This window comes from Macaca nemestrina, chromosome 15 (assembly GCF_043159975.1).
Source record: "Macaca nemestrina isolate mMacNem1 chromosome 15, mMacNem.hap1, whole genome shotgun sequence".
NCBI classification, from domain to species: domain Eukaryota; kingdom Metazoa; phylum Chordata; class Mammalia; order Primates; family Cercopithecidae; genus Macaca; species Macaca nemestrina.
This window is the reverse complement of record NC_092139.1, coordinates 20,434,412-20,456,647: the sequence shown is the minus strand read 5'-3', so window position 1 is coordinate 20,456,647 and position 22,236 is coordinate 20,434,412. Positions and strand designations below refer to the sequence as shown.

Below are 22,236 nucleotides of genomic sequence, written 5' to 3'. Positions count from 1 at the left end.
AAGACAGGAAAATATCAAGTAAACAATTATAGATAAATAAAGTACAGGTAATAGGCAGAAGTGGTAACAATTGTATGAAGAGGAATACAAGTGTCTAGGCCTTGGGGGTCACACACTAAACTTGGCATCAGAAGGCCCAGATCTGGGACCCGGCTCATTTGTTTTCTAGCACTAGGCTGTTAAATCCTTGTATAATACCATGGCCCAGGCACTATTCTAAACACTTTATAAAAATTAACTCCTGGCCGGGCATTGTGGCTCACGCCTGTAATCCCAGCACTTTGGGAGGCCAATGTGGGCAGATCACCTGAGGTCAGGCGTTCAAGACCAGCCTGACCAACATGGAGAAACCCCATCTCTACCAAAAATACAAAATTAGCCAGGCATGGTGGCATATGCCTGTAATCCCAGCTACTCGGGAGACTGAGGCAGGAGAATTGCTTGAACCCGGGAGGCGGAGGTTGCGGTGAGCCACGATCGCGCCATTGCACTCCAGCCTGGGCAACAAGAGTGAAACTCCATCTCAAAAAAAAAAAAAAAATTAACTCCTTGGCTGGGCACAGTGGCTAACACCTGTAATCCCAGCACTTTGAGAGGATGAGGTGGGCGGATGACGAGGTCAAGAGATCGAGACCATCCTGGCCAACATGGTGAAATCCCGTCTCTACTAAGATTACAAAAATTAGCTGGGCATGAAACATGCCTGTAGTCCCAGCTACTTGGGAGGCTGAGACAGGAGAATCGCTGGAACCCAGGAGGTGGAGGTTGCAGTGAGCCAAGATCGCACTACTGCACTCCAGCCTGGCGACAGAGCGACACTCCGTCTCAAAAAAAAAAAAAAATTAACTTCTTGGTCAGACATGGTGGCACACACTTAAATCCCAGCACTTTGGGAGGCTGAGGCAAGAGACTCACTTAAGGTTAGGAGTTCAAGACCAGCCTGAGCAACAAAGTGAGACCCTGTCTCTCCAATAAATAAATAAATAACTCCTTTAATCGTCACAACCGTCTTTTGAGGTAGGTACTGTCATCATCCCCATTTCCCAGGAGAGAAACAAAGTCTCAGAGAGATTAAATAGCTTACTCAAAACCAAGCAGGGCATGAAAGGCAGAGCTAGAATTCAACACCAAAGATTGTATCAGAAAAGGCAACACTGACTGATCAACCCAAAACACTAGAGGAGAGTTTATCTCTCCTTCACGCAGTTGTCCAGCATCCCCCAATTCTTCCTCCCTAGGTGGAAAACGGGCTTTTTTTTTTTTGAGACATAGATAGAGAGATAGATAGACAGTTGTGTGTGTGTGTGTGTGTGTGTGTGTGTGTATATATATATATTTTTTTTTTGAGACAGGGTCTTACTCTGTGGCCCAGGCTGGAGAGCAGTGGTGCGATCTTGGCACACTGCAACCTCCACCTCCTGGTTTCAAACAATTCTCGTGCCTCAGCTTCCTGAGTGGTTGGGATTATAGGTTTGCGTCATCACCACGCCCAACTAATTTCTGTATTTTTAGTAGAGATGGGGTTTCGCCATGTTGGCCAGGCTGGTCTTGAACTCTTGACCTCAAGTGATCCGCCTGTCTCGGTCTCCCAAAGTGTTGGGATTACAAGTGTGAGCCCCCAGTCCCGGCCAGGAAGATGGGTTTTATCTGAACCACTGGGCACTACTGGGATCAGTAGAATTTTCTGTATCATTCTGGGATCCACATCCTCCTCTGAAAATGGGCTTAATAATGCTAGTTCTATTTACCTCTCAGGGTAGCTCTGCTGCTCAAGGGGATAGAGGCAAGAGTGTCCTGCAGACTGCAAAGAGTTCCTTGAATGTAAAATGTTAGTATGTATTGTTAATGATATTGACCAAAGCTATGTTACCGTGTTACAGTGAAGCTTAATTAAAACAGTGAATGGAAGGGCCTTGGTTCACATACAGACAAAGTCAGCTGTGAATAATAGCCATAATAGTAATGTGGTTATGCAACTGAAAATATTGATTTATCTCCAAATTGGGATATAGTTATATAGGATCTTTCTTACTAGCAAGTTAACACATTACGTCTATAACTAAAAAATCAAGAAGTCTTGATTTCTTGAGAAGTCAGTATAACCATGATGTTTAGAAATACAAACAAGAGGCTGGGCACAATGGCTCACGCCTGTAATCCCAGCACTTTGGGAGGCTGAGGCGGGCAGATCAGTAGGTCAGGAGTTCGAGACCAGCCTGGCCAACACAGTGAAATCCTGTCTCTACTGAAGATACCGAAAAAATTAGCCGGGCATTGTGGCGGGCACCTGTAATCTCAGCTACTCTGGAGGCTGAGGCAGGAGAATCTCTTGAATTTGGGAGGCGGAGGTTGCAGTGAGCCGAGATTGTGTCATTGCATTCCAGCCTGGGCAACAAGAGCAAAACTCCATCTCAAAAAAAAAAAGAAATTGGGCTGGCCACAGTGGCTCATGCCTGTAATCCCAGCATTTTGGGAGGCTGAGTAGGGGGATTGTTTGAACCCAGGAGGTCGAAGGAATAGAAATAAATGAAAATTTCAAAGGAAAAGGGAATAATTAAACACGATTTCAAACAACCTCAAATGTACCTGGAAACAGTTGGGATGGGAAGTCATGAAGGGAATGGGCAGAGTTAGAGAAGGTCAGAGTGCAGCCATGTTTCACATCCCAACTTAAACTCCAGCAGCTTTGTGTCACCCTTCAAATACAACCCGAGCTCTTTTTCTTTCTTTCTTTCTTTTTTCTGAGACAGAGTCTCACTCTGTCGCCCAGGCTAGAGTGCAGTGGCACGATCTTGGCTCACTGCAACCTCCGCCTCCCAAGAAGCTGGGATTACAGGCACGTGTCACCATGCCTGGCAAGTTTTGTATTTTTCGTACAGTCGGGGTTTCACCATGTTGCCAGGCTAGTCTCGAACTCCTGACTTCAAGTGATTTGTGCACCTTGGCCTCCCGTGAGCCACCGCGCCCGTCCCTGAGCTCTTTTCTTTGACCAAAAGGCCCCCACAGGCTCTGGCTTTTGTCTGATAGTCTCTCATCTTTCTCCCTTTGCTCACTGCAGTCAGCCACACTGGCCTTTTAACAATCTTTCAGTCACACCAAGCACATTCCTGCCATTGGGCCTTTGTTCTTGCTGTTCCTTCTATGAGCAGCCTCCCTTGAACGCCCAAATCGAAGCCTGCCCCACCTCCATCCCTTGCTAGCAATACCATTATCCTCTACAGCCCTGAAATTAAGCATTCCTTGATCTGTTTATCATCTGTCTCCTTCACAGAAGTTCCATGACAGCAGGGAGTTAGGCTGCCTTGTCTCCTGCTGTATCTCCAGCACGGAGAACAGTGCTTGGCACACAGTAGGCACTCCATAAATATTTGCAGAATGAGCAAATACAGATGGGGACAGCTGAGTCAGTAGGGTGAGCAGCTGGACGGGCCAGGGGTGGAGGGAGAAAACGGCAGCCTCTGCCTGGGCCTTGCCCTGGGTAAACAGGCCTCCCTCTCCCCAGACAGCCACTGTTTGACGACTGTCTGCCATGGGCCTGGCTGAACCTGGGCCGCCAAGCTGCCAACGCCTCCGTATTCTCTGGGACAAGCAGTGGAGGCAGCCATACCTCCAGGAGAGTTTGTGAAGGAGCAGGTCAGAAAGTTGTTCAAACAGGCATGAGGAAGGGCGGAGGAGGGGAGAGAGAGGGAGACAGCAGGCGGCCCTGCCCTGGGCAGAGCCAGAGAAGCTGGAGGGAGTTCTGGGCGCTCTCCTGGGCAGCTTCCCAGGCAAACTCAGCTGTCTGCAGGATTCAGCTGCCTGCAAGGCTCAGTGCTGGGAGCAAGGAGATCCAGGCTGTGGTCCCAGCTCTAGCCTTGACACACACAGGATCTCAGGTACTTGCCATTTGTAGGCCTTAGCTTTCTCACTTGTAAATTAAGAGGCCATGGGCAGATTAGTAGCTTTCAAACAGTTTTTGTTGTTGTTGTTGTTGTTGTTTTGTTTTTTTTGTTTTTGAGACATAGTCTCAATCTTGTTGCCCAGGCTGGAGTGAAATGGTTCGATCTCGGCTCACTGCAACCTCCGCCTCCCGGGTTCAAGTAATTCCTCCTGCCTCAGCCTCCCGAGTAGATGGGATTACAGGCACATGCCACTACCACCCAGCTAATTTTTGTATTTTTAGTAGAGATGGGGTTTCACCATGTTGGCCAGGCTGGTCTCGAACACAACAAGATTCTATCTCTGCAACAGATACAAAAATTAGAGGCTGGGCCCGGTGGCTCACACCTGTAATCCCAGTACTTTGGGAGGCTGAGGTGGGCACATCACTTGAGGTCAGGAATTCTAGATCAGCTTGGCCAACAATGGGAAATCCCATCTCTACTAAAAATGCAGATATCAGCCAGGTATGCTGGAGTGCGCCTGTAATCCCAGCTACTCAAGAGGCTGGGGCAGGAGAATCTCTTGAACCCGGGAGGTGGAGATTGCCATGAGCCAAGATCACCACTGCACTCGAGCCTGGGTGACAGAGCAAGACCCTGTCAAAAAAATAAATTTTTAAAAAATCCCAACTTTCACATCCTTTAAAAAAAGTGAAGGTCTAGCAACCCTGATGCCTATGAAACAACAGTCTCCCGGAGCTCCTTTAGATTCGCGTGCCATAGTCCCCACTATTCCTTGGTGTCCCCACATGGAAGCTTATTAATGAACAGAGATCACCATGTTTGCTGTATTGTTTTTCTTAGAGGAACGTGTGAACTTTGCTCACACCCTGTGTGTTCCTTTTATTTCAGTTACTTCTCTGGGTATTGAGAGCACTTGAGTGTGGGTCCCCTGATCCCTGAGACCAAAGCGAAGTTCATTTATTTGCATGAGCAATCTTCTGTTTCATAGATTTACCATGTTTTTAAGCGACTACAAGAAAAGTTTAAATCATGTCTATGGCTTACATTCTATTTCTATTGGCCAGCACTGGCCGGGTCCCTCGGATTCTATAGCAGTGTACAAGCTTGGTGCTAACTCATGCTGCCTCCATTTTCCATTCTTGTGTAGACCAATCCCAGTCAAATCTCTCTCGGGCTGGGGTCTTCTCCCCACCCCACAGTTATCTTTGGTGTCTCCACCCTGGTTGCCTGGCCACCTGTCTGTCCAGAGGATCCAGGCTCCAGAACTCGGGGCATGTCTTCTAGAATTCTCCACATGGGAAATCTCACTCCCAGCCCCCATCTGGCAGCCATTGTGTTGTTTTAATCAGACATTCACATAAAACAATAGTCAATTTGAAAGCTAAATACACATCCATTCTTCTATCTCCAGCCTGTAAATTTACCCCAAATCCAGTAATTTGGGGGGTGGAGTTGGTGGGAGAGGATTTTTTTCCCCCGCCTTCTCCAGGACGAGTCATATCGTTTTTCTGGAGATAAGGTGGACCGAGTTTGGGGGAAGAACACAGGTCCGTCTACAGTGAAGGCTCTGACTTTGTTCTTGGAGGAGATAGTGTGGTGGCTCCTCTGGGGAGATGAGATGAGAGAATCCTGAAGACTTAGGGGGCCAGGAGGAAAAGGAATCTTGTCAATGACAAAGACATCTTCAAATGAAGGGGCTAATATGGTAGTGGCTGAGAATTTGTGCTGCAGTCAGGAGGGTTTGGGTTAGAGCTACATCCACAGTATGACCTTGAACAGGTGACTTTACCTCTCTGATCTTCAGTCTCCTCATCTGTAAAATAAGGATAAGAATAGACTTGATTTCCACCTCAACAAGAAGTTAAACGTGATATCCTAGCACTGTGCTTTGCACATAAAGGCTCTATAAATGTCAGCTATCATCATAAAGAGCCCAAAGTGGCATTTGGAGTAAATTTGATTTGTTTTTAAGATACAGGGTTTGCTGTGTCACCCAGGCGGGAGTGCAGTGGCATAGTCAAAACCCACTACAGCCTCAAATTCCTGGGCTCAAGCCATCCTCTCACCTAAGCCTCACAAGTAGCTGGGACTACAGGCACGTACCACCATGCCTGGCTGATTTTTGTATTTTTAGTAGAGGTGGGGTTTCACCATGTTGGCCAGGCTGGTCTCAAACTCCTGACCTCTGGTGATCCACCCACCTCAGCCTCCCAAAGTGCTGGAATTACAGGTGTGAGCCACTGCGCCAGGCCTTAATTAAACTTTTAATTTAGATTCAGGGGGTACATGTACAGGTTTGTTACGTGGGTATAGTGTGTGACACGGAAGTTTAGGCTATGATTGAGCTCATCACCCAAGTAGTGAGCATAGTACCCAACAGGCAGTTTTTTAGCCCTTGCCCTTCCTCTAGAAGTCTACAGTGTCTGTTGTTCCTCTGTTGATGTCCATGTGTACCCAATGATTAGCTTCCTCTTACAAGTGAGAACATGCAATATTTGGTTTTTTGTTTCTGTGTTAATTCACTTAGGATGATGTCCTCCAGCTCCATTCACGGTGTGGCAAAGGACACGATTTTGTTCGCTTTTTTAGTTTTTATCTTTTTGACACTATCCTTGAACTTGGTTGAGGTTTTGTTCTCTTTTATGGCTGCATAGTATTCCATAGTGTATATGTACCACATTTTCATTATCCATTCCACTGTCGATAGGCACTCAGGTTGATTCCCTGCCTTTCTATTGTTTTGTTTTGTTTGAGCTGGAGTCTTACTCTGTCGCCCAGGCTGGAGCGCAGTGGCGTGATCTCAGCTCACTGCAACCTCTGCCTCCTGGGTTCAAGAGACTCTCCTGTCTCAGCCTCCCAAGTAGCTGGGATTACAGGCATGTGCCACCAGGCCTGGCTAATTTTTGTATTTTTAGTACAGACACAGTTTTACCATGTTGGCCAGGTTGGTCTCGAACTCCTGACCTCAGGTGATCCGCCCACCTTGGCCTCCCAAAGTGCTGGGATTACAGGCGTGAGCCACTGTGCCTGGCTGATGTCTTTCTATTGTGAATAGTGCCGTGTAGAACATATGAGTGCATGTGTCTTTTTGGTAGAACAATTCATTTTCCTTTGGTTATATACCAAATAATGAAATTGCTAAATTGAATGGTGGTTCTGTTTTAAGTTCTTTGAGAAATCTCCAAATAGCTTTCCACAGTGGCTGAACTAATTTACATTCCCACCAATGGTGTGTAAGTGTTCCCTTTTTTCCACAGCCTTGCCAACATCTGTTATTATTATTATTATTTTTTGACTTTTTAATGGTAGCCATTCTTCAGATATCAAGGGCAGGGACAAAAAAAGAAACTTAATAGTCATTTTGACTAGTGTGAGATGGTATATCATGAGTTCATTTGCATTTTTCTGATGATTAGTGATGTTGAACATTTTTTCATCTTTGTTGGCCACTTGTACATCTTCTTTTGAGAAGTGTCTGTTCATGTACTCTACCCACTTTTTGTTGGGGTTCTTTGTTTTTGCTTGTTGAATTGTTTAAGTTCCTTATAGATTCTGGTAGATTCTAGTTCCTTGTAGAATTAAGTTCCTTGTAGACCTTTGTTGGATGCATAGTTTGCAAATATTTTCTCCCATTCTGTAGGTTGCGTGTTTACTCTGTTGATAGTTTCTTTTGCGGTGTAGAGGCTCTTTAGTTTAATTAGGTGTCACTTGTCAATTTTTTGCTTTGTTGCGATTGATTTGAGAGGATTTAGTCATAAATTTTTTGCTAGGGAGATTTTTTTTTTTTTCAGACAGGGTCTTGCTCTGTCACACAAGCTGTTAATAACTTAACAAACTGAGTCCCCAAGAGGACAGGTGATTCGGCCAAAGTCATACAGTAAGTTAGTGGCAGAGCCAAGACTAGAATGGTGGACCGTGGGAGTTGGAAGGGAACTTTGAGGTTGTTAGGGTAGCCTTTCCTAAGGCAAGGCCCCTTAGACAAGAAGGATTCTGTTGTTAGATGTTTGAAAAGTGCTGAATTAAAGAAAGCTGCACAAATTTCATTGTCAGAGAATTTCTCAGAGTTCTTAACACATGACAATGCTTTGGTCACTCCAAGAAATGCCTTCAGTGTGTAGGGCCCTGAATTAGTTTCAAGAGTCCCTAGAAGGACATTACCACCTATGCAAGCTCTCCCTGCTCTCAGACAGAGAAATGCTATATCTTAGATATACTCCCAGTTGCTTTTAAAAAACAGGTTTCTAGGGCCTGGTGTGGTGGCTCATGCCTGTAATCCCAGCACTGTGGGAGGTTGAGGCAGGCGGATCACGAGGTCAGGAGTTTGAGACCAGCCTGATCAACATGGTGAAACCCCATCTCTACTAAAAATACAAAAAAAAAAATTTGCCGGGCGTGGTTGTGTGCCCCTGTAATCCTAGCTACTCAGGAGGCTGAGGCAGGAGAATTGCTTCAACCCAGGAGGTGGAGGTTGCAGTGAGCCAAGATCATGCCAGTGCACTCCAGCCTGGGCAACAGAGCGAGACTCTGTCTCAAAGAAAAAAAAAAAAAACATATATATATATGTTTCTAGATTTTTTTCCCACAGTTGCTTGTCATTGTGCAAATTGTTATCATTGTGCAAATTATATGATTTTTTAAATTATACTACCAAATTATCTGTAGCTGGTATGTAGGAATATGGTTGACTTTTTTTAATAATCTCGTTTCTCCTTTTTTTTTAAAGTAAGAAATATTACAAATGTACAGAAAAGTATAGAGAATAATATTATGAACATTGATGTATCCACCACTCAATTTTGTCAAATCTTACTAAATGACCGTGCTTTCTTTGGCTGTTGTTTGTTTTAATGACAAATTAAACATTACATTTAGAGTTGAAGCCCCTCGTCTTCCTGACCCATCACCCTGCCACCCTTTTCAGTGGTGATCATGGTCACCATTTGGTATTTATCATGCGTATTTGGTATTTATCTGGTAATGTGTCATTACCAGACACATTTTCACAGTTCTACCATACCTGGCTATATAAGCAAAGTAAAATATTTTGCTTATCTGGAAAATTTATTTCAATGATATACTGTACATATCCCGTAGCAACTTCCTTTCATTACTCCTCATAATAGGTTTCTGGATCTTTTCATGATGATACAAGTTGCACCAGATCACTCATTTAAAATGCTGTGTAGGCCGGGTGCAGTGGCTCACAACTGTAATTCCAGCACTTTGGGAGGCCGAAGTGAGTGGATCACTTGAGTCCAGGAGTTCAAGACCAGCTTGGGCAACATGGTGAAACCCTGTCTCTATCAAACAGTAAAATAAAAAATAAATAAAATAAATAAATGCTGTGTATCCATAAAGTACTACGCAGTCATAAAAAAGAATGAAATCATGTCCTCTGCAGCAACATGGATATGGCTGGAAACCATTATCTTAAGCAAACTAATGCAGAAACAGAAAACCAAATAATGTATGTTCTCACCTATGCATGGGGGCTAAACATTGGGTACACATGGACACAAAGATGGGAACAATGGGCACTGGGGAATCCAAAGGGGTTAGGGAGGGAGGAGGAAAACACTGAAAAACTACCTATTGGGTACCGTGCTCATTACCTGGGTGTTTAATTAATTCATACTGGAAACCTCAGCATCATGCAATATACCTTTGTAACAAACCTATACATGTACCTCCTGATTCGAAAATAAAAGTTGAAATAACGGGCCAGGCAATGTTTAAAAACATAGGCAGCTGGGCGCGGTGGGTCATGCCTGTAATCCAAGCATTTTGGGAGGCCGAAGCAGGTGGATCACTTGAGATCAGGAGTTCGAGACCAGCCTGGCCAACATGGTGAAAACCTATCTCTACTGAAAATACAAAAATTAGCCAGATGTGGTTACAGGCACCTGTAATCCCATCTACTTGGGAGGCTGAGGCATGAGAATCACTTAAACCTGGGAGGCAGGTAAAAAAAAAAAAGTTGAAATAACAAAAAATAAAATAGAAGTATCTATAAATATCCCGCATATATTTATTCTCTTTTGTTTGTTTGTTCGTTTGTTTTGAGATGGAGTCTCACTCTGTTACTCAGGCTGGAGTGCAGTTGCACGATCTTGGCTCACTATCTCAAACGATGCTCCAAAGAACATTCTTACACCTGTGGATGAGAGTTTCGCTAGGTAACATGTAGAGATAGAATTTCTGTATCTTAGATAGTGGGTATCGACACTTTTAGGAGATGTTGCTAAATTGCTCGTTCTTGACTACCAACTTCCACTCCAAACAATAGTTACAGAGTTCTGGTTGCTCTACAGCCTCATCAGCACTTGATTTTGTGAGATACTGAATGTAAAATTATAATTCACTTTCAAATTTGCATTTCCTCTGTTACTAGAGAGGGAGGGGCTCTTTCTGTCATTTGGGTTTCCTCTTTTACGAGTGTGCTTGTTCATATCCTTTGATCATTTATCTATTGTGTTATTTACCTTTCCTTATCCATTTGTAGGCGTTTTTTTTAGCACTCTTAGAAACATCTTTTATGCATGTATTTTTTTTTTTTTTTTTTTTTTTTTTTTTTTTTTTTGACACAGAGTCTCACTCTGTCACCCAGGCTGGAGTGCAGTGGCGCGATCTCGGCTCACTACAACCTCCGCCTCCTCGGTTCAAGTGATTCTTCTGCCCCAACCTCCCAAGTAGCTGGGATTACAGGCATGCACCGCCGCACCCAGCTGATTTCTGTATTTTTAGTAGAGACAGGGTTTCACCATGTTGCCCAGGCTGGTCTTGAACACCTGACCTCCAGTGATCCACCTGCCTCAGCCTTCCAAAGTGCTGGGATTACAGGCATGAGCCACTGCGCCCAGTCACATGTGTTTTTAAACATTGCACTACGTGCACTACAGTGTGGTCAACACATCCATTCCCTGAAATAATCCATTCTCGATGCAGTGCTGGAATTATTTATTCTTGATACTAATCCTTTCTTGGTTATATTAGTGGAAAATACCTTTGTCAGTCTGTAACTTGTATTTTCAGTCTCTTTTTAAATATCTTCTTTTAGATTTTAATGAAGCTTGATGATTTTTTTTTCTTTTTTCTTTTTTTTTTTTTTTTTGAGAAAGAGTCTTGCTTTGTCACCCAGGCTGGAGTGCAGTAGCGCGATCTCGGCTCACTACAACCTCCACCTCCCAGGTTCAAGCAATCCTCCTGCCTCAGCCTCCCAAGTAGCTGGTATTACAGGCACCTGCTACCATGCCCAGCTAATTTTTGTATTTTTAGTAAAGATGGGGTTTCACCATGTTGGCCAGGCTGGTCTTGAACTCCTGACCTTAGGTGACCCACCCACCTCAGCCTCACAAAGTGCTGGGATTACAAGCGTGAACCACCACACCTGGACCTTAACCATTTTTCTTCCTTTTTATTTATTTATTTATTTATTTATTTTTGAGACAGAGTTTCACTCTTGTCACCCAGGCTGGAGTGCAATGGCGCCATCTTGGCTCATTGCAACCACTGCCTCCAGGGTTCAAGCGATTCTCCTGCCTCAGCCTCCTGAGTAGCTGGGATTACAGGCACATGCCACCACACCCAGCTAATTTTTGTATTTTTAGTAGAGACAGGTTTCACCATGTTGGCCAGGCTGGTCCTGAACCCCGGACCTCAGGTGACCCACGGACCGCGGCCTCCCAAATTGCTGGGATTACAGGTGTGAGCCACCGCGCCCAGCCAACTATTTTTAAATGCACAGTTTGGAGACATTAAATATATTCACTTTGTAATATACCCATCGCTACTGTCCATCACCTGAACTTTTTTCATCTTTCCACACTGAAACTGTACTCATTAGAAAATAGCTCCCCTTGGGAGGCCAACATGGAGAAATCTCGTCTCTACTAGAACAAAAAAATTAACTGGGTGTGGTGGTGTATGCCTATAATCCCAGCTACTCGGGAGGCTGAGGCAGGAGACTTGCTTGAACCCGGGAGGCAGAGGTCGCAGTGAGCTGAGATCGCACCACTGCACTCCAGCCTGGGCAATAGAGAGGGACCCCGTCTCAAAAAAAAAAAAAAAAAAGAAAAGAAAACAAAGAAGAGGAAATAGCTCCCCTTTCCTCCCAGTCCCTGGCAAACCCCTTATACTTTCTGTCTCTATGAATTTGACTACTTTCCTGCAGGCTAGTGGAATCACACAGTATTTGTTCTTTGTGATTAGCTTTTCCCCTAGCGTAATGCCCTCAAGATCCATCCATGTTGTACAATGTGTCAGAATTTCCATCCTTTTTAAGGTTGAATAATATTCCATTGTATGCATATGCCACATTTTATTGATCCGTTCATCCACTGATTGACACTAGGGTTGCTTCTACCTTTTGGCTATTGTGAATAATGCTGCTATGAGTTTGAGTATAGAAATCTCTCTTCCAGATGCTACTTTTGGTTCTTTTGGGTGTATACTTGGAAGTACAATTGCTGGATCATATGGTAGCTCTATTTTTAATTTTTTTTTTTTTTATTTTGAGACGGTGTCTTGCTCTGTCACCCAGGCTGGAGTGCAGTGGCGCGATCTCCACTCACCACGAGCTTCGCCTCCCAGGTTCACCCCATTCTCCCACCTCAGCCTCCCGAGTAGCTGGGACTACAGGCACCCGCCACCACACCTGGCTAATTTTTTTATTTTTATTTTTAGTAGAGTCGGGGTTTCACAGTGTTAGCCAGGATGGTTTCGATCTCCTGAACTCGTGATCTGCCCGCCTCGGCCTCCCAAAGTGCTGGGATTACAGGCAGAGCCACCGCGCCCAACCCTATTTTTCATTTTTTAAGAAACTGCCATATTGCTTCCCATAGAAGCTGCACTATTTTACGTTCCCACCAGCAGTAGTAGGAATGTCAAAGGGTTATAATTTCTCCACATCCTCACCATCACTTGCTATTGTCCGTTTTGTTGTTGTTTTGTAATATCCATCCTAGTGGGTGTGAGGTGGTCTCTTATTGTGTGTTTTTGTTTGTTTGTTTTGGTTTGTTTTGGAAGCATAGTCTTGCTCTGTCACCCAGGCTGGAGTGCATTAGTGCAGTCTTGGCTCACTGCAACCTTTGCCTGCAGGGTTCAAGTGATTCTCCTGCTTCAGCCTCCCAAGTAGCTGAAATTACAGGCATGTGCCATCACACCTGGATAATTTCTTTTTTTCTTTTTTTTTTTTTTTTGAGACAGAGTCTCGCTCTGTTGCCCAAGCTGGAGTGCAGTGGTGAGATTTTGGCTCACTGCAACCTCCACCTACCAGGTTCAGGCGATTCTTCTGCCTCAGCCTCCCAAGTAGCTGGGATTACAGGTGCGTGCCACCACACCCAGCTAATTTTTGTATTTTTAGCAGAGACAGAGTTTCACCATGTTGGCCAGCATGATCTCGAGCTCTTGACCTCATGATCCGCCTGCCTCAGCCTCCCAAAATGCTGGGATTACAGGCATGAGTCCTGCCACTGCATCTGGCCTAAGTGACGTAGCTTTCTCATCCTCTGCCATACTAGGAAAATTTTAAGTATTCATATTAAAATGAAAACTAAACACAATTGTCCATATGTGGTCTTTAGGAATAGAATGCCAAGGACCTCTTAGCTTCTCTGACCTGGGAACTACGTTCTCTCTAATGACATCTACGACTGGGTTAGAGGTTTGGGCAGCTGCCGCCAAGTAAAACCTCTAGAACTTTGCTATGTCACTTTCTGCTAAGGTACATTTTCCTATCTACACTGTCCAGGTGATTTATTTTTAACCAATGCAGAGGATTTTTCATTTCTCTCCATGGAGTTCAAACATTTCTCCAGGCTGGGCGGGGTGTCATCCCAGCACTTTGAAGACTGGGGAGGTGGGCAGATTGCTTGAACCCGAGTTCCAGACCAGCCTGGGCAACATGGTGCAATCCCATATCTATAAAATATAGAAAAATTAGCCAGCGCTGGTGGTCCACACATGTAGTCCCAGCTACTCTGAAGGCTAAGGTAGGAGGATCATCTGAGCCTGGAGACTTGGAGGTTGCAGTGAGCTGTGATGATGCCACTGCGCTCCAGCCTGAGTGACAGAGACCCTGTCTCAAACAAACAATAATTCTCCAAATCTATTTGGATCTGGGTCCTGCCATCATTTTATAGGTAATACCTCCATAGCACTCACTAAGTGCCAGGCACACTTCTGAGCCCTTTTTATACATTAACACAAATAATCCCCACCACGACCCAATGCCACATACATCATTATGGTCACTATTTTGCAAATAAGAAAACAGTCACAGAGCAGTTCAGTAACTTGTCCAAGGTCACACAGCTAGTCCATGACTGAACCAGAATTCAAGCCCAGGATGTCAGGTTCCAGAAATGGTGCACTCAGCCTCAATACTGTGCTGCCTTCAAATATTCTGATAATCTTAGACAGCTTTGAGGATCCAAAAGATTGAGAAGTACTTGGGGACCTCTTTTTTTTTTCTTTTCTTTTCTTTTTTTCAGATGGAGTCTCACTCTGTCCCCAGGCTGGAGTGCAGTGGTGCAATCTCAGCTCACTGCAACCTCCACCTCCTGGGTTCAAGGGCTTCTCCTGCTTCAGCCTCACAAGTAACTGGGATATTACAGGCATGTGCCACCACGCCCAGCTAATGTTTGTATTTTAAGTAGAGACAGGATATCACCATGTTGGCTAGGGTGGTCTTGACCTTCTGACCTCAAGTGATCTGCCCACCTCGGCCTCCCAAAGTGCTGGGATTATAGGCATGAGCCACTGCACCTGGCTCCCTTTTTTTTTTGAGATGGAGTTTCACTCTTGTTGCCCAGGCTGGAGTGCAATGGCGTGATCTCAGCTCACTGCAACCTCCGCCTCCCAGGTTCAAGTGATTCTCCCGTCTCAGCCTCCTGAGTAGCTGGGATTACAGGCGTGTGCCACCACACCCAGCTAATTTTTGTATTTTTACTAGAGACGGGGTTTCCTCACATTGGTTAGGCTGGTCTCAAACTTCTGACCTCAGGTGATCCGCCCACCTTGGCCTCCCAAATTGCTGGGATTACAGGCATGAGCCACCACACCTGGCCCCCGGCCCCCCCCCCCCTTTTTTTTTTTTAAATAAAGAAAGACCAAAGGTCCAGAGGCTTTGAAAGGCAAATAGTATTAAGTCAGGATTTGATATAAGGATTTCTTTCATTCTGTTAATTTTCTCATTGCTTTCTACTTATGATACTGTTTCATTTGGTAGTAATAATATTTCTTTCTAAAAGAAATTGAAGTAAAAAGAAGTGAGTTGATGTAAGAAAAATGTTACAGATATGAAAAAATCATAATGGTTATTAAAAAATTAGTGAAACTTTGGAAAGACTGTGTTCAGTCAAGTGAAGCGAAGTTTTTTTGCAACCACAAAAAAACCCCCAAGTCTCAGTGGTTTGACCAGCGGGTTAATTGCTCACCTGCGGTACAGGCCCAGCATGGGTCGGCAGGGGGCGCTCCGCGTCGTGGAACGATTCACATCTACGCTTGCTTTCCCAACAAGGGCAGCACTGGCCTCCCTTAAAGCTTCTGCCCAGGTGTGATGCAGCTTGTTTCTGCTCACATCTCATTATCCGAAACAAGTCACATGGTCACATGTAATTTCAAAGGAAGCAAGAAAATGTAATCCCATCATGTGCCCAAAAGGAGAGTGATAGAATAGTCGAGAACAGCCCTCAGAGAGACTATAAGTAAGGGAGTGTAAAAGGTGGGTCTAGAGAGAGAGGCTGAGTCATGACTCATTGAATTTGTCTGACTTAGAGCATGATGGTCCACCCCACCAAGTGGCCAACACTTGTTCCCAGAAAAGGGAGCGTGATGATCCCCCAGAAAGAACACAGTCTGACAACATTATTCTGATGAGCAGACACTTCTCTCAGGCTGCAACTCAGGAGTCCTTCTGGGTGGGGAGGCGGGGATGCTGGTATTTCCTAAGTGTTTCAGCTGAACTCTGTGATCTGTTTGTTGTTGTTGTTGTTGTTGTTGTTGTTGTTGTTGTTGTTTTGTTTTGTTTTGTTTTTACTATTCCCTGAAGGGAGAGGAGGCAATTTGGGCTTTGGTTGAGTTAGGGTTTGGTTCTGTCACTACTTAGAAAAGATATCTAGGGAACAGTAATTGGAAAGGAGAGGAATTCAAAGAGAGGGTCCAGGCGGGTAGGGAAACTCAAACAGGACTTGGTGATTCAGTGATTGGGAGGCCTCCTTGAGGAGTTTTCAAAGTGCTGTCTGAGGGCACCTGGTATCAGAAGTACCCAGAAGCTCATTAAACACTTGGGCCAGGTGCCCCGTGGCTCATGCCTTTAATTCCAGCACTTTGGGGGGGGTGAAGCGGGAGGATTTGCTTGAGGCTGGGGTTCAAGACCAGCCTGGACAATATAGCAAGACCCCCGTCTCTATTTTTATTTATTTGTTTGTTTATTTATTTATGGATTCTCACTCTGCCGCCCAGGCTGGAGTGCAGTGGCCTGATCTCTTCTCACTGCAACCTCCGCCTCCCGGGTTCAAGCAATTCTCCTGCCCCAGCCTCCCAAGTAGCTGAAAGTATAGGCATGCACCACCACACCCAGCTAGTTTTTGTACTTTTAGTAGAGATGAGGTTTCACCATGTTGGCCAGGCTGATCTTGAACTCCTGGTCTCCAGTGATTGGCCTGCCTTGGCCTCCCAAAGTGCTGGGATTACAGGCATGAGCCACCATACCCCACCTCTATTTATTAAAAAAAAATTTTTTTTTAATTAAATCTGATGATTAGGCCCACTGTTGGTCCTGGCACCTGCAGGTAGGACCCGTGGCATCTGATTTTTGTTGTTGTTGTTGTTCTTGTTGTTTTGAGACAGGGTCTTGCTCTGGTGCCCAGGCTGGAGTGCAGTAGCACGATCTTTGCTCACTGCAACCTCCACCTCCCAGGTTCAAGCGATTCTCCTGCCTCAGCCTCCCAAGTAGCTGGGATTACAGGCACGCACCATCACACCTGGCTAATTTTTTTTTTTTTTTTTTAAAGTAGAGACAGGGTTTCACCATGTTGGCCAGGCTGGTCTTGAACTCCTGAACTCAGGTGATCCACCCGCCTCCCAAAGTGCTGGGATTACAGGCGTGAGCCACCGTGCCCAGCCGCCATCTGATTTTTTTTTTTTTTTTTTTTTTTGAGACAGAGGTTTGCTCTTGTTAACCAGGCTGGAGTGCAATGGCATGATCCCGGCTCACCTCAACCTCTGCCTCATGTGTTTAAGTGATTCTCTTGTCTCAGCCTCCTAAGTAGCTGGGATTACAGGCATGTGCCACCATGCTCAGCTAATTTTGTATTTTTAGTAGAGACGAGGTTTCACCATGTTGGTCAGGCTGGTCTCGAACTCCTGACCTCAAGTGGTCCGCCTACCTCGGCCTCCCGAAGTGCTGGGATTACAGGTGTGAGCCACCTCGCCCAGCCGGCATCTGAATTTTTAATCATGGCCCCAGATGATTTTTATGGACACCAAGATTTGAGAAGCATTGAATGACTGAGAGAAAATTTCTTGTAAGGGTAGAAGCCCAACACAGTGGTTCTCAGTGGAGATAATTTCAACTCCCAAGGGACATTTATAAAAGTCTGGAGATAGTTTTGGTTCTCACACCTTGAGGGTAGGGGAAAGTGCTGCTGACATCTAGTGGCTAGAGGCCAGACATGCTGCCAGGGACAATGTAAGGGACAGTCCCCATGAGAAAGAATTCTCTAGCCCAAATGTCATTAGTGCCGAGGTCAAGAAATCCTGGTTAGCAATTAAGAGTTTGAACCTTTCTAAATGTTGGAGCACATATGATTTTTATTTTTATTTTTATTTTTATTTTATTTTATTTATTTATTTTTTTTTTGAGACGGAGTCTCGCTCTGTCGCCCAGGCTGGAGTGCAGTGGCCGGATCTCAGCTCACTGCAAGCTCCGCCTCCCGGGTTCACGCCATTGTCCTGCCTCAGCCTCCCGAGTAGCTGGGACTACAGGCGCCCACCACCTCGCCCGGCTAGTTTTTTGTATTTTTTTAGTAGAGACGGGGTTTCACCGTGTTAGCCAGGATGGTCTCGATCTCCCGACCTCGTGATCCGCCGGTCTCGGCCTCCCAAAGTGCTGGGATTACAGGCTTGAGCCACCGCGCCCGGCCATGATTTTTAAATCTTCAATTTTTATTTTACTTTCCAAAATTTCTACTATATGCATAGAATCCTTTTCATTGAATACCTATTATGCACCTAGCACTTGAAGTTTACATTACTATCAGTTCCTCTTGAAAGACCTTTTCCGGCCCGGCGCGGTGGCTCAAGCCTGTAATCCCAGCACTTTGGGAGGCCGAGACGGGCGGATCACGAGGTCGGGAGATCGAGACCATCCTGGCTAACATGGTGAAAGCCCGTCTCTACTAAAAAATACAAAAAACTAGCCGGGCGAGGTGGTGGGCGCCTGTAGTCCCAGCTACTCGGGAGGCTGAGGCAGGAGAATGGCGTAAACCCGGGAGGCGGAGCTTGCAGTGAGCTGACATCCGGCCACTGCACTCCAGCCTGGGCGGCAGAGCGAGACTCGGTCTCAAAAAAAAAAAAAAAGAAAGAAAGACCTTTTCAGTCATTATTCCAACAAATACCCATTAAACACTTATTAATATATATTCCAGGCCGGGTGTGGTGGCTCATGCCTGTAATCCCAGCACTTTGGGAGGCCGAGGAGGATGGATCGCCTGAGGTCAGGAGTTTGAGACCAGCCTGGCCAACATGGTGAAACCCCGTCTCTACTAAAAATTTAAAAATTAGCTGGGCGTGGTGGCAGGCACCTGTAATCCCAGCTACTCAGGAGGCTGAGGCAGGAGAATTGCTTGAACCCAGGAGGCAGAGGTTGCAGCAAGCCGAGATAGTGCCATTGCACTCCAGCCTGAGTGACAAGAGCGAAACTTCATCTTAAAAAAAAAAAAAAAAAAAAGTATTCCAGGCAGAGGGGAAAGTATGTGCAAAGGCCCCCAAGACAGGAAAGAAAAACTTTAAAAACGGCTAGTACACCTGCTGCTGATAGGGGTGGGGGCAAGTGGAATGAAATGAGGTTGGAGATGGATGGAGGGATATAAAAACAAGGGCGTTCATGGCCTCACAGTGTAAAGCGGGAGTTGTATGAGTTTTGTTATAAATGCATAGGAAGTCATAAAAATTTAAGTAGAAGAGGATCTGGGCCAATGTACATTTGTACAAGATCACCCTTGGCCCCTGAGTGAAGAGTAAGGGGGTAGGGAAGCCACCCACCGTAGAAAAATAAGTGAAGGGGTGGGGCAGAGGCAGGCAGCGGGGAGGCTGAGGGTGGGGGAGGGGGACATCCCCTCCCCAACCCTGGCAGGTTAAAAAAAAAAAAAAACAGGAAGAAGTGAAAAGACTTTTGCAGACCTCCACAGATGATGTGTAAGGTTGGCTGGGGTAGAGATGGAAAGATGAAAAATCTAGATTCTGTTTGGAGGGTGGCAAGAACTGGATTTTCTGATGAACTGGAAGGGATGAGAAACACAACACAAAGATTGTGACTTGCAAGATGTTGGCTTGAATAACTGACAGAAGGTGGGTGATGACATATGACATATAGATATGACTATTATTCCCTTTGGACGACTGAGGAAGGGGAGGTGAGTCGTCCTACTTCACAAAAATAGTATATGGGCTCCAGGTGTGTCTAACCCAAAGGTTATAATTTTTTCACACTCCTACATCCACACATTAATTTTTTTTTTAATTGAGACAGAGTCTCACTCTATCACCCAGGCTGGAGTGCAGTGGCGCGATCATGGCTCACTGCAGCCTCCAACTCCTGGGCTCCAGTGATCCTCCCACTTTGGCCTCCCAAAGTGCTGGAATTACAGGCATGCACCATCCCGCCCTATCTTAATTTTTATAATGGGGATGACATTTAATGATAGTAATATCATTATAAATACCCCATACATGCTAACATCTGCTTCCACATGGAAGCAGCACAAAGCCTGGAACCTTCCTCAAAGACCCCTGTACGTTGGAGCAAGGTGCTGGGAACAGAAGTTTAGTAGGTGGTGGAAAGGCAGCAGCTGCCACCCTGGGAATTGGTTTTAAAATCTTACGTTCTGATTGCTGCAGTGGCCATGTGCTGGCGGTGTGTGATGGGGAGATTCTCGTCTAGGTAACTAAACCCAATGAGCTGTGATTGGTGATCAAACCGAGCAGGCCCCCTGTGGATTTGGAGAGACACGGTGCGTCTGGGCCTGTGATTGGCGGGATTGCTGTGAAGTCCCTAAGGCTATTTAAGTTTCTGAACACCAGTTCCTGCATTGGCCACGAGGAGGAGCCCGGGAAGCGCAAAGCGCAGCACTGCGGAGAGTCTTGGCCGCCTCCTCCGGGACGCCCTCCGGCTCAGCGCGGTGCCTGCCCTGCCCTGCCCTGCCCTGCCCTGCGCCCTGGGGCAGCCGCGGGACGAGGTGGGGCGGGAAAGGGTGTCAGGGCTCCCAACTGTGGCCACGCTTCTCTGCACAGTTCCTTTGGCCTCTTCCCCTGGCTCCCAGCCCCACAGAAGACATTGGCTGACCCGAGGGGTGGGGCTGCGGGTTCGCGAAGGTTTGTGAAGGCCCAGATCCAAGTTGCAAAACTGTGGAGTCTATCAAGTGAGACTTAGCAGCCCCCCTCCCTCAGGCGCGCCCCTTGCCCTCCTCAGAGTCCTTCTCTCAAACTTAGCAGCCTCCACCGTGCCCTTTAAGATCCTCAAAGAACTTTTGCAAAGTGGCATCTCATTGGAGCTAAAATGACCTGTGCAGGCAAAGGCCACTAGCTCAGGGGATCGCCCCCTGCCCGTCTCCAGGTGCTATCACATCGTGCTGTGCGTCTTCACTGCACTTAACCACTGTTTGTAATTGATTTCGTTTTTCATTTATTTACCTGCTTATGTCTGCAACCCGCCTCTCCACCAAAATGCAAACTCTGTGAGGGAGGGTATAGGGTTGCCCGACACAACACAGGACACCCAGTTTCATCTGAGTGTGAGATGAACAGCACATTTTAAGAGTATAAGTAGGTCCCATGCATTATTTGGGACACGCTCATACTAACAAAGTATTCCTTGTGTATCTTAAATTCACATTTGACTAGGCATCCTGTATTTTTATTTGCTCATCTGCAACCCTCTGAGGGGGATATTTTGCGTGGTCTTCACTGCTGCCATCTCCACCACCCACAACGATGCACGCAGAAGGTGCTGAATAAATGTTGAATGTTTCGATGGACGATTTCCTTCCTTCATTCACTCAGTTATCCATCCAGCCTATTTATATCAAGTGGGTCCTGGGAATACAACAGTAGATGGGACAGAGTCCAATGGAGGAGGCAGACAACCAGTCTAGCTACCATCTGACTAAACTATGAAGATGTAAAGCTTTGGGGGTTGTGGGGGGACAGAGGAGGACCCCGGTGTTCTGTTTCCCGGAGGAAGATGACTAAGATGGGACTTGGAGGATGAGAAGGCAAAGAAAGAAGTGTGATGGCTCTCTGCTTGAGACCACGGGGTTCTGGAAGCTACAGGTGGCTGGGGAGGGCAAATGTGCAGTGTGGGCAGGGCAGTCAGAGGTGAGGAGGAGACTCACATTCACTGGGTGTTACCACCCCGCAGCCAGCACAAAAGGGATGCCGTGTTGCTATTACTGTGCCCATCATACAGATGAGGAAGCTGAGGCTCAGAGAAGTGAAATGCCTCGGCTAAGTTTACAGTCTTACAGGGAAAAGCTGAGCTTCAGGCTCGCGTCTGGCAGACTCTGAAGCCTGCACTCTTCTAGAAAAGCCACTGGGTTGATTACAACGCCAATAGGGGGATGGAGAAACAGGCTCAGAAAGGTGATAGGGCTCTTCCTGTGAATATGGCTCTGTCCAGTTGAGCAGAATACTGAAGCAATGCAAGATTTACAGTTTTTTCCAAGCCCTCCAGAGAGACAACAAGAGGGCCAGAGCAGGACCCAGGAGTCCAGACCACTGCGTCTCCCATTCCTATTGGGTTTGGCTCTCCAGGAGCCCCTTGCAGAGCCCTGGGGCTAATTCCTTGCATGGGTCCTGGACAGGTCTGCAGTTTCCATGGAGACCGCCTCCCACCATCCCTGAAATCTCATTGTGACCAGTATTAAGGGATTAACTCTGCCCAGCGGCCCTCACAGGGTCTGGGGTGCCGAGGGGAGCCAGCAGGAGCTCCGTCAAGGATGAAGAGGTTGTGCACTGTGCGGGACCCCATAGCAGCAGGAGGAGGATGTCGGACTGGGGCCAGGGCTTCCCCCGGGACCCACCAGGTATGGTCCTGACTCCACATCTGCCTGGAATGAAGGATGGGATGGTAGGA

General features: G+C 46.2%; 1 protein-coding gene and 1 long non-coding RNA gene across 3 annotated transcripts in view; one reads left to right on the top strand and one right to left on the bottom strand.

The window, feature by feature from the left end:
- Nucleotides 1-22,236, top strand: part of LOC105496401 (hepatocyte nuclear factor 4 alpha) — a 78,573-nt gene that overhangs the window by 11,235 nt on the left and 45,102 nt on the right. The window lies entirely within an intron of this gene.
- Nucleotides 1-22,236, bottom strand: part of LOC105496403 (uncharacterized) — a 33,730-nt gene that overhangs the window by 6,447 nt on the left and 5,047 nt on the right. Inside the window, exon 2 of one of the 2 annotated variants that reach the window (XR_011613322.1) lies at nucleotides 4,929-5,697. This is a non-coding gene — a long non-coding RNA (uncharacterized lncRNA). Of the gene's footprint in view, nucleotides 1-4,816; nucleotides 5,698-22,236 lie in introns of those variants that run through there. The other variant, XR_011613321.1, reaches the window with a different exon arrangement.